The sequence below is a fragment of the Antrostomus carolinensis genome, unplaced genomic scaffold, assembly GCF_000700745.2.
Source record: "Antrostomus carolinensis isolate BGI_N321 unplaced genomic scaffold, ASM70074v2 scaffold2938, whole genome shotgun sequence".
Classification (NCBI taxonomy): Eukaryota; Metazoa; Chordata; class Aves; order Caprimulgiformes; family Caprimulgidae; genus Antrostomus; species Antrostomus carolinensis.
This window is the reverse complement of record NW_010332168.1, coordinates 56,219-73,167: the sequence shown is the minus strand read 5'-3', so window position 1 is coordinate 73,167 and position 16,949 is coordinate 56,219. Positions and strand designations below refer to the sequence as shown.

Here is a 16,949-nt window from a genome sequence, read left to right as displayed (position 1 = left end):
AAAGAAGAGGTTAAATACAATAATAAAAAACACCACTTCCAATCTCTAGGACAAAAAATAAACAAAACACTCTCAGCTATACACAGATATTTCTCAAAGAATTAATGGTTATAGGACACAAATGAACACTAACGGATAGAGCCATGATTTGCAAACATCCAAAAACAAACTGAATTTATACAGGGGAAGGAAAAATATTGTGTCCCATGTTTCAGGAGTAGCATGATGCTAACCCTGTTGTGACATTTTATTTGGGCCACACTAGGAAAGGATGCTGTGTGAAACGTTGGTCTTGCAGAAACTGATTTTTGTGAACTAAACTGTGGTCTGCTGGGTTCTGGCGTTTGTGCTGCCACCACCATTACAGGCTCCCAGCAAAGAAGGGCAGGGGAAGAGCAGCAATGTCATTACGTGGGATTTTACAGTTGCTCTTATCTGAATTCCCTCTTTCCTTCAGAAAACCTCAGTCACAGGTAGAACACATTTGCTTCTATCCAACTGTCCCATGATGCCTCGTAGCAACTCCTTATGTTGTTGGATCTTGTTCCCCCTGTAGTGATCTCTGGACTTGCTCCTTGGTTCCTGCCACCTTGGCAGAGGCTTTTATCAACTCTAATCAATATGATATCATGTCTTTCTTTTCTAGAGTAGCTCAAGAGTGTTCTTGGGCTGCTTTTTTCAAGAGGATTAAAAATGTTCTGGGTACTGGTTTCTGACTAGCTTGTGAAATACTGATTTTAGGAGGAAAGATAAATTTTTGCCGTAGATCTGAGAGTAATCTTTCGTTGAGTCTTTTTCTTTTCTCCCTGTAATCTCCATACAGTCAACACAGTCTAAATGCTAAAAAAACTTTCCATAGCAACAGCTGGAGGAATGATGGGGACAAATTAAGCACTGGGAGACACCAATATGAGGCAGTCTGAATCATGGTTCACCCTGCAGGACTGTGAAATTCCTTTTACAATATTGCCAGTCGCTACAGGCTGCCCTCTCAAAGCACAGCCCTGAAAGTGATGTCAACCCTGGAAACTTTGGCTTCCCCTGGAGCATGTGCTACATCCTTGCCCTGTCATGAGCAGCAAGGCTAGGTGATGGAGTCCATTCTCTTTGGACTGCTCCATCTCATTCAAGCCCACTCTACCATTTCCTCAGGGACTTCTGCAAATGCTGCTAGTATCTGATAAAAATCAAACAACTGCTGTTTCTTTAGTTGCTGGTTTTGGTTGTTTTTCAGTATTTGTCTCCTCCCCTCTCCACAAATGGATACTGTCACTCCAAGACAGGCAATGTTCAGACAGCAAAAGTGATGATGTGCTGTGAAGACAGCAAAAGTGGAGTTGTGAAGCAGGGAACGATAATGCAGCCCTGTTTGGATAAAAGCAGCTAGGAGTCTGACTCCTTTGAAATACAAGACTGTATTTGTCTTCTGAGAAAGAAAAAATTAATTAGAGAGGAATTTCTTTTGATGTGAGGATGATGCTGTGCCCTACCTTGTCCCCTGTGTGCCCAAAAATGTCCTTCCTGGTTCACAGACAAGTCCTGAAACTCATCCTCTCAACATCAGCACTTCAATTGTACCTCTACCTCCCGTCCTTTCCCTTCTTCCTACTCTGGTGCTTAGTCTGGGAGCCCTTTAAAAGCACAGGCTGCCTCTTCATTTCACACATTTCCAGTGCCCAGCATAAAGACTCCAGTCCTAGAGGGAGGCTGTGGAGTCCAGGCACAGTACTAAAACATAATAATAACAGTAATAATAATATGATACTATTATTCTCTTTAAATGTTCCCTTCTTTTGGTGCTTCTGGAGCTTCTACAAAGCTCTTTATTTTTCTAACACCACTGGTCTTTATTTTTCTAACAACACTGTAGCTTATTTTATCTCCACAGTTTTGAAATGAGTTGTGGTAATGCCTTGGGCCAATTAACAAGAGTACTGCTCTTATCTGCCCAGGGCAAAAGCTGATGAAGAGCCTGTGGTATTGCCCTTTCTCTTTCTGTTCCAAGACTGCGCAAGCCCTAAATGCTTGAACTTAGGCTATGAGAAGCCAATGGGTGAGGTGCAATCTCATGCAGTGTGTAGCAGCTCCTGGGTCGAGCTGATGGAAACTTCCAGTGAATCCAGGAAAGCTGCTGCCTAAAAAGGTGTGAGTCAGTTTGACTGATGGCACAGAGGGAGAGGTCACCTGTGGAGCTGCATTGCCCAGCCATGACTGAGTAATCTGGGGTGCTGAACCCCTCCAGGGAGTTGGGGAATACTTTGAAGTTCCTTTTCTTTTTGGGGTGAGTTGAAGGCATACTGAAGGCACCCAGCACCTCCCAGCATTATACTTCAGCTGCATGGAGACACAGCAGTAGTCAGAGCAATACTGTAAGTTTCCTGTCCAGTTCTGCCCTGGACTGATAACAGCAGGGCTGTTTTTTCATTTCATTCAAGGACCTAGTGTGAACTGCAGAGATAAAATAAACAATGGTATTGACACAGTAAAAAGATGCCTTTCATTCCTACAGACCTTATGGTTCAGCTGCATCAGAAAGCATGGGAAGAGAGTCAGCATCACTAGAAAGAGGAAAATTTTAGCATAATTGCAAGCTCTTTCAAGTAGAAGGCAAAAGTCAGTTACAACTCCTCACCCAAAATACAAGAGCAGCAATTCCCCACTTGCTTTGTTTTGTTGTTAGCAGCTTCTGGGGGACTGGCATCTAATCCAGATTTCTGGCATTAAAAAATTGAAATAACCTTCAGCTTGTAGCTGGAGTTTCCATATTTCTTGTCATTCAAGTGCAAAAGTGCTGTTCGAAGCAGAGCTGTAGCAGGCACTGCTAGTTATGTAAGTTTTTCTGAATGACCATTCAAAGCATCTTTCCCCTACATCCATGGGTAACTGGCCTGTATAAAGTTTGAAATTACCAGAGATAACATGGTTTTGTAGCAGAGAATATTGACAACTGTAACCTGCTTCTTGTGCTGATGTAGGGGATCCCACAAATGATATTGTGTCATTCCTGCATGGAATAAATTAACTTCCAGCCCAGGTATCTCTTTTCATATCTCTACTGGGACTAAACTTATTGCTCCCCTCCCCAAAGGAACAGAGCTTGTCCCTCTTCAACAGGTAGCTTCTGTCTTCTGTAGCATGAGGATAGCAAATCCCAGTGAGGGCACAGGAACCAAATTCAAAGGCAGTCATGTTTCAGCTGTAAAAAAAGGAGTGTCCATGTGCAACCCATCTCCAATATTTCGATGGGATTTTTAGGAAGCAGCACACATGGTGAAGAACGTCACCCACATGTCACTTGGGTTTGGTCAAGGTCAAGCTTGTACTATAGACAAAACAGTACAAAAGTCCTGGTCTAAGCTGTATTAGGGTTACTGCAGCTGAATTAATTCCTTCTTTAAGGACTGAAGCTGATCAATCTATTTCTCCTTGATGATTCAGATGTATAATTTCTTGCTGTTTTTATTGTCCTTGCTTTCCAGCTTCCTGCTCTTGATGACTGTGGGTGTTTAAGAAGACACGGGTTGTGCCTGTGCATTCAAACATCAGGAGAAGAAAATCAGCTTCACAAGAAAGGCTCACACAGTGCTACCAGGTAGGGATGAGCAGGTATTTGGGAAATGGACCATGTACAAACAGTAGATCTGTGACAAACAGCTTGGCAAGGCTGTTGCAGAACAGCTATTCCACATTCCTGGCTCCCACTAGCTCAAGATCAGTCTGGAGAAAGTCTTGATATCCCCTTAGTGTTTTTTTATGTTCGGTCTTGCTCCACTTCCAAATCAAACTAAACTGAGACAAAGGAAGCACTCAGCACAGAATGGGAGCATCCATTCAAGCACTGGTAGTGTAGTGTTTCCAGTTGACATTCCCTCTTATATCAGAACATTTCTCCTTGCAAACAAACCCTAAATATTATGTTCCTCTGGTAGAAGATGATTTATTTATATAGCTTGATTTATACACAGGCAGCTGTTTTAAACTCTATGGACTTTAATAAACTGCAAAACAGAACCCAAACAATAAAGATGAGCAATAAATCCTGCATTAAACCTCAACAGTTTGGGCACAACTTCAGAATGACGAAAGGCTCCTGAGAATGCCAAAGGTTAAGAAGTAAAGCAATACTATCCTTCTTGTTCTCTCAAAAAGCCTGGTAAAACTGACAAAGGTTGATTTAGTGGTACACATTGCTGGTGTGCAAATCTTCAGAGATCAACAGGAGCCATAAAACCACTTTAACTGGACAAGTAAACTGGGTTTGTAGCTGCCTTGAGCTGCTGAGACTGTCAATGAATCAAAGCCAGAGTTTATAATATGCCCTGCACACTTGGGCTACTTAGGATGAAGAGAAGGAGGGGGGGAGGAACTGCAAAAGTCACGTTCCTTCTGTGAAGTTTCCTTCAAGCAGAAAATGTCAGTCACGTGCTTTCACCTCACATATAGCCATTTCAATTGATTTGAATACAAATGTGCATTACTATGTGCCTTAATAAATGTCCACAGGATAGGAAATACCTTTTAAAAATGTCATTACAGTTTCTCAGCAAAATTTGACACCTTTGCTCACCTTTGCGTGAAAAAGAAAAAAACCTCTTCAGCTCAAGTTTTAGCAGTCACATTGATTCAGACATACTCAGATCATGGGCCAGTGCACAGAGATGCACTGTGACACTGGGGACCTCTGAAAGGATTGTTTCTTGGAGAAGGCTAGTCTCGTCTTCAAGCAGCTCGATGTGGCAGTTTTGTCTAATTCTTTAGAAAAGTTCATGCCTGATATCTGCTGCCTTTCTGTATACAGAGAATGTCCTCCTTTGGTAAATCTGTACATTCAAACAACAAACAGCCGAACCTGTGTACTCACATGCTACATCTCAAGGCATACAATGCATACCCTCAGTTTCATGTTGTATAAAAATTGCCTTGGTACAACATGGCCATCACATTATTTTCAATGTTTTAAACTGAAATAACTGCACAAAATAATATTTATTTCTTTGGGCTACCATGGTGCCCTGTGTAGGTGCTTGCTTACTCTAGGAACACAAACCACAGTGAGCTACTTGTGGGCGGGCATGGACCATGTCCTCCTCTGAGTATCAAGGATGCAAATGTGTCTGGACCTTAGATCAGGAGCTGGAGTTTAGTGACAGCTATTTATGAGCTTTCACTTAAACATCTGCAGAAGAACTACTCAGACTCAAAGAGTCTCTGCTTGGTGTGTGGCACTTACCATCACGGGAGTCATTGTTTCCCCAGACTTGCAAACACTTTTGCATTTTGATTTCTGCATGCACTTAAAAATGTTATTTCTCAACTGACTCATTTCCAGTCATGACAAATCTTTCATGTTTTATGTTACTACCCAAACAGTGCCAGCCACATCGTTTCTAATAGCAAAGTTGTGCAATTTGCTGACGTATGATAGTGCAGAAGCAGAAATTTCCACCTGGGGAAAGGGGATGTTGGAAAGCTCTGGGTAGTTTGGGAATCACCATCTGAAGCTGCATCTAGTTAGCTTACATGTTAAAAAAAATGTCTACCTTTCCTGTTCAGCGTGGCACTGTCCTCAAAGTCCTGGGCTTGAATTTCTCCTCACATATGGGACAAGCACAGACCCCTTCCCTAGTGGCAGGTACACATGTTGGTGGGGGCATGAGTGGGTAAGGAGCTTTCTCTCACAAATCTCTGTGTAATATTTGCTTTCAGATGGATTTCCTCGAGAGCTGAATGAGTCACAGTGCTGATGGAGCATCATCTCCTTTCTGCATCCCAAGAGGCCATCCTCACAGGACTGGCGTCAGAGCAGATCCAGGCACTTTTCTTATCGTTGTCTATAAACCAAATCTAGTTTGTTATTCGAGGGGACATACAGAGCTGGTTTTCTGTAGCTTTGCCTTGGAATATTTTATTTGGTCACATATGTTCTCTTTAGTACAACTGAAAGGAAAACTACTTTGTGTTTAGCTTCAGATAGCAGGTGCCAGGTAATACCTAGATTATTCTGTAAATTTTGAAATGGCTTTGTTCTTGGCAGCTCAGAAATCTCTAAGGAAACATATTATTTAGCCTAGTGGGAGATGTATTCAGTTCTTTTTACATGAGAAAAGTATTGTAAATGATCATTATAATAATATAATGCCGTAAATTATCTATTTCACTTTAGCTAAACAAAATCAGAAAAGTCTCAGTCTTTTCCTAATATGTTTCTTATTTCTGTTCTCAGTCCTGAAACCTGTTTCTTACAAGTAGAGAGATATGTCTGTCCAGATTAATTTGTAGGGCTGTGATAATAAATTAAATAGAAACAGAATTAGAGGAGCATTACAGGGAGGACAGAGCAAAAAAATAAGGACAGTCTTCCCTTTTTGATCCAACTGATTAGAAACCCAGGGCTCCAGGATGGGCTGAGTTATGAGAGGAAAGCACTGATGGAGTCACTTGCTGCTTTTGTATAATCCTGTTCCCTTACAAATAGGGATACAGCCCTGTTTCCTAGAAGCAGCAAGAATCCAACAGAAGAAAGCAGTTTCTTTGCTCTTGGCTTTAAGTGCTATTCCTGTCTATACACACCTCAAATCGCCTTTCTTAGCCGTGCTGCAGGACTTGTTTACAGCAGTTCTGTGTCCTTCGTGTCTGGTCCTTCTTATTTCCTCGCTGGATTTTCTAATCCTTCTGAGTATCCGTGGAAGGCACAACCTTTTGCATAGCAATTTTCAGTGGAGCCTCTTTGCTTTTCAGCTTTTCAGAGTCTTTGCTTTTCTGCTTGTGACACTATCTTTGGTTTGGGCAGAGGCTTCTGCCAAAGTGTTTATTGGTTTCTCACAGCTATCTGAAATCAAGAGAAAGTTGTTATCCCTCTGTGTAATATGATTACCCAGTGACTAACAGAGGGACTAACAGAGGCATATAGAAGTCTGCATTTATCAAGTAGCTAGCTAGAAAGAAAGAAAAAAAGATTTCTAAATGTCCTGAAGAAATTTATTTTGAAAAAGGATTTAGGGACTGGGGATTCCAGATTATGCCATTCTTGTGTGCAACTAGGAGGAATGGTGAACGGATCCCCAATGGTTTCAACTGAACACGCTGAAATAGAGTCTTGCTATTGTAACCAAACTCCCTTGGTATAGTGCCAGCACAGGTTTGTGTGCGTGGGCTGCTGTCACCTTCTGCTGACTACAGTGTGCAGAAGGGAGGCCTCCAAGGGGTAAGAAGTTGCTGGAGAAATCGGTGCTTTCATAAGCAGGGAGGCAGTCGCAATTCCCAAAGCTATTATTGGTATGCATTTGAATATTATATTTTTTTAGTTATTTCCTGATATACTTGTAGTTATTCGCAGGTAATCCTCTCCTTGTCCCTTGACTTCAGGTTGCCTCATTTTAACTGAAGCTCTGCAGTGCTTCTGTCTTTGTAGAGTAAAAGTATTTCTGCTTGGAGTTAGCACACTAGTGACTGTCAGAATGGGACACACACAGGTAGAACTTTAAATTCTAGGGCCACCAAATACAAAGAGTATGTTCTTGATCAGTGGAAAGCTCAAAAAATTGAAAGACTTTGTCAATTTATGCAGAAATTTTCTTTTTAGATGACATGTATACTTGAATTCCAGATGGTTGTTTACTATAACATTTATATCTACTGAGGCACAGAACTTTTCCTAAGTAAGTAAGAAATACCAAACTGCCCAGTAAATAAATTTTTGCACAGTATGGCTAAAGGACAAAATACTGTGTACCAGATGCCAGATTCTTCCACAGGTCTCCCATGGATTCAATGAATCTCAATTTTACTGTGCTTGGTTAGTTCTTACAGTCTGATTCTGAATATTTTAGTAATGTTAAGCCTGGAGAAAGATGTCAAAAGACCCCAACCTTAGACTCTGTGTGTCAACTTTTAGATAAAAAGTAAATTCTGCCTTGTGTAGATTACTGTGCAAATACAGGTCATTACAAATGCATCTACAGAGAAGAAGAGGGAGGCAAGAAGGCATCTGGACTTGCTTTTGCAGCAGAAGGCAGGACAGAGGTGTTTAGCTCCAGGATGTCCAGGAGGTTAAAAGCCAATAATAAAGACAGCCTAAAAATCCTTTTCCTTCTTATTGGTCCTGAGAAACCCACTCAAACTGATCTCCATAAGGTGCATGCTGTTGTGCCATGTAGAGCAAACTTGTTCACCTGAGAAAGCACCATGCCTATGTTCCCCAGATGAAAACATCCCATCCTGAATGATGAGGCAAGGCAAGGTTTATGAAGCTGATTCAGCAGTGTTTTGGCACCACATTGCCCCATCACATGCCAGATTAAATTTCTCCTCCTTTGCCCTGCTTGATCCCATGATTTCCAGATGATGCCAAGGGCACATGGACAACTAGTGTCAGAGTGGCAATGCTGAAGGAGCACTGAGAAAAGGGCAAACCCCACTCCATAGAGGCCATCTGTATGGATGACATAATTTTCTTCTGCTGGGAGCTGGGCTAGGTTAGATGTACATCTGGCAACAGGCTTCTGTTTCTCATTAGCCCTCTCTCAGGTCAGCTATTTCTGCTATGTTCTCACAGGGAAGTGCCTGAAGAAGGGGAGGTCAGGGATACCTGCCTGCAGCCTAAGGTGCATTTTAAAATCTGAGAGTATTAAATATGGCAAAGAGTGGAAAGGCATGGGTACTCTGTATCCTCCTTGGCTCAGAGGCATGTGAATACCACAACATGTCATGCAGGGCTGAAAATAAGCACTAATTTCACATGGATGCATACCTATCTGCACGTGCCCACATACCTGCTCAACTAAGATTGCCAGCTTTTATAAATTATTGAGTTCAAATATATGTTTTAATGATCTGAATTCATCACTAAGGTTTTTACTGCTCACATCAGCCTTGTTCTGCTGACTCGGTGGGTAGGTCATTACAAACATTGACAATCCTCTGAAGACCAACAAGGCCAGTGCTGTGAAACCTTTAGCCTGCAGTTTGTAGCTCAAAGGAGTTGTTCTGCCAGCTCTCAAGTGGATAGAAGAAAGGACATAGGGTAGCCGTGAAGATTTCTGCCCTACAGTAGCCCTGCAGTTTGTCAATAGCATTTATATTTTCATATGGGTCTGGTGAAGACTCCCAGGATGACTCTTCTGCCTGCACACCGCCCTGGTCTCTATCCCAGCACTCCCAGCTGGGTTGGTGGCATATTTCAGGGCAGGCTGACTGGGTAAGTGGCTCCGCATGCCAGCCCTTCTACATGGACTCCAGCTTGCTCTGCGCATCTGCCTGCACTTTAATCCCTGTCTCCCACCAAGGAAGACATGCCAGGAGGTGTGTTGCACTGTGCAGTGCCTAGAGGAAATAAAACTGCAGCTGCAAAAATTGGTGGTGGGAGGGAAGGTTTCTAATGTAACAATAAAAGGCTTTTAAGACCTCCCACCATGTAATTTAATTGCATTATTATTTATAATACCAATTTATTTGCAGTCTGGTCTTTGGTGATATTGAGACTGGTCACTGTCTTGGTGTGATTGATTCTGGTCACTGTCCCCGAGTCTGGAAAGAGTAGCGAGTAAAGCGGTGTCTGGCTAAGCATGGACATGAGGCTGAAGCAGCAGCTTGCCAGGGGCATGCTGGCTGAGCAGAGCCCAAGTCCCAGGCAGCCAGGGAGCAGCTACAGTCTTGCTGTCAACCTGGAGTCAGGAGGGAGTTGGGCTTAATGCTGTTCTTCAGGAGACATAGGCTGTTGACAGCTGTGTAACCACTTCATCCATGGTGATGAGAAGTGGTTAGAAATTGCTGAACTTATGATAAAAAGCTGAATATTTAGTTTGAAGAATTGCAAGAGGTGCCGTATGTCTCCAGCCTAGTCCTGTGCAGAGGGACAAGGTGCTGATCATCCTTGTTTAAAGCTCCTGGATGGACAAACCTGCTGTTTCTGTGGCTCAGCAAAATGCAGCAGAGGAGGTCAAACATCCTTTTTCCTTTCTGTGTACTCAGTTAATGTTGTTTAAGTTGCATTGATATTTTTAAGTTCCCTGTAGCAGTGGTTTAATTTCTACTCGAAAAAAGGTACAAATTCATGGTTGTCACTAGCTTAGGTAAATATATTAATTTAAAAGGGAAAAGAGCCTCGGAGAGGGATCAACTCCAACCACTTGTGATATCACTCTTGTTTAGCAGAAGGCCTTTTTGTCTTCCATATCAGGTGGTTTCCTAGTGTTCACTGTTCAGGCCCCTAAGAGAATAGATGTGGGGATAATTATGCCTTGAGAAAGAAAGAAATACCATACATTTGTATAGGGATTTTCCCAGATCATACATTCTGTCAGTCTGTCTTTGTAGTTGTGAAGCTGCTGAAGGCTCCTCAAAGAGAACTTATTATATCCTATACATGCTTCATACACAGTAACGCTTAAAAAAAATAATAGTAGCAGTAAGCTAGAAATTATGGAAAGATCTTAGATATTCCACTATCGTAAGCAACTAATGTGATGGGTCCTAGAGCAGTCTAGGTGACAAGATCCTCTGCTATGATTTGTTGAATGCTGGTAATTTGCTTAACTCTGCCTTAATCCTCCACTGAACTGAACAGAGATTTCTGTTGGTATGTCTCTGAGATTTCTCCAGCAGTGTTATGTAGTTTAACAAGAGACTGAATATAACTATCAGATAAATTGTTTAAGGTGGGATTTTTTGCACTGGTCTGAACATCATGATTCCAGATCCTGTGCTTTATGCTTTGCTGCCCACCCAGTGGATAATGCCCTTCACCCTGATTGAACCGAACTACTCTTTCATCAGATCAGTCAGTGCCCTGATCACGTTTAGAAGATAGCAGTGTTGAAGAAGTGATGAAAAAATGATAGATCATATCTGCCCATATTTACCATCTGCAGGTTTCTACATAAGTGTTATAGCATAATCCCATGGCTTATCTTTCTGCTAAATGTCACAAACCACCTTGAAAATGAAAAATAAATACATTAATTGCCCTTGCAACAAGAAATGGCTACTCTGAATGCTGGAGGGACCTCCTCACGTCCTGCAGCGGTGTGCAAGGCAAGGCTTGTTTTACCCTGGGAACATTCAGTCTAAAACTTTTGGTCACATACTTGTAAGGAGAAAGTTACGCTGCTCACGCAGTGCACCTGAGACCTAAAACTACACAGTATTTGTCTTGGGATACCCACAGCTCAGCTCAGCCTATGATCCTGGCAACAGTGGTCAAATTGACATTTTAAAGATCAGGCCAAATACAAAATCATAATAAGGGTTATGTTCTGCTGAGAGGAAACTGGTCTTCCCCGTGGGTGTGATTTATTTGCAACATAAATGCAGGGCTGAATACTATGAAATCCACAGCTCCAATTTTGATCAGCTGGAAAAGAGAGCCTTTATCGCAATGCCTCATCCTGCTTTCAGGATGTCATAGGAGTTTGACAGGCTCTTTTCCATCAATAACTCGGGAGGACATCATAGGAAAAATCAGCTCACAGGTATTTCTAGATTTGTTGTAGATAATTAGGAATATGTTGTCTCAGCTCTGACCAAATCCCTGACTTTTTTTAACTGGGCTTCTGCTTAGAAATGGTGCCAATGGCATGGGCCAGGAAATGCATGGGGAAAGTTAATTGCAGCCTGACTGTGTGATAATTTGCAATGTTCCTGCTAATTGGGGTAAATGTAAGCATTTCATTTTAAAGCAGAATTCTGTGATACATTTCGCTTTCTTAACATTATAAAAGGCAAAATCTGGCTTAAATAAAATTTCAGTTTTTAAAACACATAAAAGAAGCTGTGAAATTGTTCTGTATAATTTAAAAATGACTGAAAATGTCTTTGTTCTTGATGTTTTCTTTCATGCAATACAGTGCTACTTTAACAACTTTATTTTTAATTTATAAGGCAATTAAATGCAATTATAGTGTACAGATGACAGAGTTTATAAATCCCAACATGATTCCTTGTGCACTTCTTTTCTGCTCATTTATATTGCATGTGGCTTCTACTATGCAGAAATCCCAGCTCCTCTGATTAGAGATGCTCAAGTAATTTCTTGGTCAATATAGGAACTGCTTTTGAGCAGGTACTGTTGTAGAGATCTACTGGAAAAAGATGAGAGCAGGCCTTTGAACATGTCCTTTCTGTATTTTACAACGCCTCACATAGCACATTCTGCAGAAAAGGGTATCCTGTGGTGGCACCTAAGTGTATCATTCCACTTCTGGATGGGAAATCCATTCTGGATTCTTGCATGTATTGCATGCTGCACTGAGTACACAGCTGGCTAAAAATACAGCCTTTCAGAGAAGGAGGAATAAGTTATAATAGACACTATACTGTTACTGCCTTTTTTCTTAAAACATTCCATTTACTCTAAAGTATCCTACAAAGAGAGATTGGCTGATTACAGGTCATATTGCCAACCAGGAACAGTTACTTACTGATTCAAAAAAACCTGTTAATAGGACCAACCTGCTCCAATTGAACTTAATACTTTTTTGCTGGTAGCTTCAAGAGGAAGAAGAACATGGTACTTATGGTGTTCAAAGCAGACAAGTGTTTTTTGGTTAAGTTTGTTTCTTTTTTAAAAAAAGACTGAACAAATTCTGTAATCAGTACTTTGACTAACCAGGCTCACATAGTTCTGCTATTAAAAATACAGCTCTATCAATTAAAACTTGCCCTTAAAAAGAAAATCAAAGCAGGAAGAAAAGACACACATTAATGTTGAGACCACTCCTCTTTCCTTTTTTCACCCATAAAGCAGAAAGTTTTTTGCAAAAGAGGAGCTCAGAAAATGGGTGTGTACCTTTTTCATATGCAAAAACCTTTACCTCCTCCTGATAATCAAGTAATTAAGCAAGGAAAATGGTAAATGTCTACATAATAATTATTCTTCATATGACAATACCTATGTACTGATATAATGTATGCTTTCCCATCCAGAAGTATGCTGGCTTGTTCATTGTCTCTGGTTTGGAAATGTGGCCCTATGAATTTGTATGTTGTTTCTTTATCCCTGTGTTTGAAAATTTGAAAAATTTAGAAAGCAGTTCAATTTTTACCATTCCTTTGGGCATTTTTTCATAAAGAAAAGTATAAGATTAGCAACACCTCCTTGACAGATAATGAAAAAAAGTATACAAGTTCAAAATGCAAGCTTTTTTAACCTGCACATTTATGGGAGAGGGATATGTGCGATAAGCTGTTGGTCTGGTGCTCATTCTTCTGGGAAGAACAAATCAAGCAAAGGATTCTGTTACATGGGAAATACGGGAACAATTTACATCAATGAGGACAAATACAATATTTATGTCTTTTTCTCAGAACCATTTTAAGTAAAGTCTCATAACCAGAATGTACATGCTGGCCAACTCAGAAATGTGTATCACAGCACTGAATGTTAACTTATCTCGAACAACCTACATATGAATTGTTTATTTACTCATTAATTGTCACTGCTGGTGGGGTCATTAGTATGGCAATGAACTTTCTACTGGCATAACTGCTGCTGACTACAGAGCCTCATACATTGTGTCTCTATAAATAATACAATGACAATCCTATTTCTGTGAAATGGCAATGAAGCTCTAATACTTAATTTATGAAATTTTGTGCCATGGCCCTTCATTATAGTTAATGCAAATTTCTCTGTTATAATTATTGACAACATCTTGATGGCATTTTATTTTTATGTTGACATCTATATCCACAAATGGGAAAGGTGCCAGGGGACTGTCCAAACACAAAAACTTTAATGTTTGCCCTTGAGATCCTCCAGCTAGAAAGAGCAAACAGTATGTTCACTCTCTGGAGATGAGTTCATGAGTATGATTTAAAAAAAAAAAAAGGAAATGTTAACTAAGGAAATGATTATAAATACTGCTAAGAATGCATAGCCAAGTTTTCAAAAGAAAGAGATGGAAGTGAAGTGAATGACTATATGGTAAAGAGAGTAGTGTAGCAGATATTTCAAGTTCAGCTCCAGCACTTCCAAACTTAGGTGATCAGCTTTAAATCTATATTGTTAGAGTACAGTGCTGTGTGTAATTATTTGCAATTTTTATGTATTTTGGCAGTATAGTCCATGTTATAATAAGTGGTCTTTTCCTATGCCAAGCCATCCCTAAATTAGCCTTGAATGAACTGGCAAATTATGTCACCTGGAAGAAGTGGAGGATGTGGTGGATCAGGTACAGAGATTCACAACCTGCGGCCCCTTGACTATTTGTGCCTTTTGAAAACAGTAAAGGGACTTTTGAATGAAGGCTGTCCTTGGCAGAAGGAGGAGTGAGCTGAAGGAGGCCAAAGGTTTCAACAAACCGCAATCCAGAGACACTGGTAGTTGTACTCTTCAAGTCCCAGCTGCTTCCCTGGCCCTTCTGTCCTGGTTTTTAGCTGAAATAGAGCTGGTTTTCTTTTTAGGAATTAGAAGAGCGGCAGAGCTGGGTTTCTTTTTCAGTAGCTAGAATTGTGCTGTGTTTTGCTTTCAGCCTGGGACTCGCTGTGAGAGAGACATTGATAACATACCAATGTTTACATTTTTGTCACTGGAAGTGAGGGACTTTGTGTTCTGTTAGTCCACAAGCACAAGATTTAAGGGGGGAGAAGAATATTTAAATTAATAAACTTAATTGACAGTTAGATATGCCAAAGGGATATTCCATATCATATCACGTCATGCCCAGTATATTAGAGAGGGTCTCTTCCTCTTTTAGCTCTCTCTGGCTTTCGCTCGGGCTCTTGTTCTTCCATGATTGCGGTTTTGGTTCGGGATTGTCGCTCCTCCGGGATCGTTATCTGGGAACAGGCCGGGCTCGGTCAGGAGCGGGGTGAGCTATAACATTGGGTGTCATTCACTTGCATATTTTGTTACTGTTATTATTATCTCTACTATTTTAATATTAGTATTATTTTAAGTTTTCTCTCTGTTATTAAACTGTTTTTGTCTCAACCTACAAGCCTCCTTATCCTTGCCCCCTCAATCCTCTCCCCTATTCCCTGGGGGTGGGGAGGGAACGCTTCACAAATTTGCGTGTCATCCTTGCACAGAGGCCATGCTAATCTTCTCTGTATCGTTCCAGTTTTAGTATATGTTCTGCCGAAACTATCACACTTTCACACTCTGTAGGACAGCAAGAAGTCACGCAGAGAAATTGCTGGCTGCCTGAGAAGGGAGTGTAAACCTCTGTGTCAGCATAAGGCCTAATGTCCTACAGCCAAATTATCAGAGGGCTTAGTTGCACTGGGCTTGTTTCGTACACCTGAAGGTAACTTTTTGCACCCTGCACCTTGGAGAATGTTGCTTCACATGCTACATAATTTCTGTGGTTTTGAAGCCTCGAAAACAATGGCAAAATTTTAAGTGAGTTATGCGATGGGAGATATTTCACCAGCTTCATCCTGCTCCACTTTGGACTTTTTTCTGCATGAAAAGTACTGAATAAATCTAAGTTGTTAGTGGCTGGGGAGAGCAGAGACTGCCTGAAGGCAGTGAACAGATGTGTAGGCTGAGTGAGAAATTACAAGAGAAGAGAAAACTCAGCTAAGAGGATTTGGGCTTGATCAAACTTTACATTACTTAGAGCGTTAACAGAAGAATAGAGAGAAATAAGGACTCAGGAATGATATATATAAAGGTTTAACATTCATGACTGTAATTCTTTTCTGTGGCCCTTTCAAGGATTTTCAAAGGAGAGAATGATGCACTGTTGGCCTTTTGCAGAGCAACAAGTTTCTTAGGCCCACTTGTGAATCAAACATGCTTTACCTGTTGTTTTTTTTTTCTGTTTTTTTTTGTTTGTTTGTTTGTTTTGGTTTGGGTTTTTTTGGCATAGGCTCTGTTTACAATTCTATAGATTCCAGTTAAACACTATTCAAAATTCAACTTTAATTTTTCTAGGAAGTGGAAATGCTTGGACTTTCTTTCTACACCTGTTCTCGGTAATGACCTCTGTGCTTTACAACAAATGGAATAATTTTCAAGGTTTAATGGGCTTTTGCTTTCAACAGCTACAAATAACCTAATTATCTAGCCACTCTGGGTACTGGATGATTTAAGAATTAAAGACACGATTAGAATCTGTTACAGTAATTAGAATACATTTTAAACCAATTGCCTGTGGCATTACATGGTCTAGTGAAAGAAAAGCTGCTGGCTAAATGCTCTTCTTCCAATAAATGCAAAAACAAATGTTAGTACAATTTTTCTTTTTAACTAAGAAATTCAAGATTTGAGAAGTCAAGTAAATCAAATTATCTGTCATTTTTAATGCTACTTTTTAAAATATTTCATATATCACTGAAGCCAATGGAAGGAAGACTACTGATTGACTCATCTTTGGATCGAATTAACTGAACAAATTTGTTAATTTAGTGAATAAAAGGAAAAATACAAATTTAGTGAATCAAATTGTTATTACTTGGGTAAATTAGAAGTAATAAGGAGAGAGACATGAGTAGATTGGGAAGCATTAGAACTTCTGCATGCCCCACAAATCAGCTTGGAACCATACCCCACAAATCAGCTAGATGTATTTGCAGGAGTCAGTGAGCAGGTGAATAAGGGTGATCCAGTTCATATAAAGTTCCTGGTTTTCTAGAATGTTCTGACAACACTGTTTTTTTTCAAAGGCTGTTAAAGAAATTAAACTCTAATGGCTAAAGAATAAAAGTCCTCTTGTAGAAAAAAGATGAGTTGAAATACAGAAAACAATGAGAAGGATTAAATGGTTAGTTTCCACAGAAAGGGTGGTAGAAGGTAGCATCCAACAGCCATCTGTGTTCATCCATGCTGTTCAGCCCATCCGTGACCTGTCTGCCTGGACACTGCGACTGAGTAAATGTGCTGGTGACATGCAGCTGTTGGCTGTAGAGAATTGCAGAAGGTCCTCATAAATCTTGGCTAAGGGACAGCAAAGTAGTAGGCAAAATTCTGTGCTAAGAAAGAGAAGAGTTGTACACTAGTTGGTGGG

At 40.5% G+C, this 16,949-nt stretch overlaps 1 protein-coding gene and 1 non-coding gene across 2 annotated transcripts in view; both read right to left on the bottom strand.

Annotated features, from left to right (window-relative positions):
• The window catches only part of HTR2A (5-hydroxytryptamine receptor 2A), a 27,258-nt gene that overhangs the window by 873 nt on the left and 9,436 nt on the right, over positions 1–16,949 (bottom strand). The window lies entirely within an intron of this gene.
• LOC114818821 (U6 spliceosomal RNA) lies at positions 14,983–15,087 on the bottom strand. Its single transcript, XR_003766284.1, has one exon. It is a non-coding gene; the product is annotated as a U6 spliceosomal RNA (small nuclear RNA).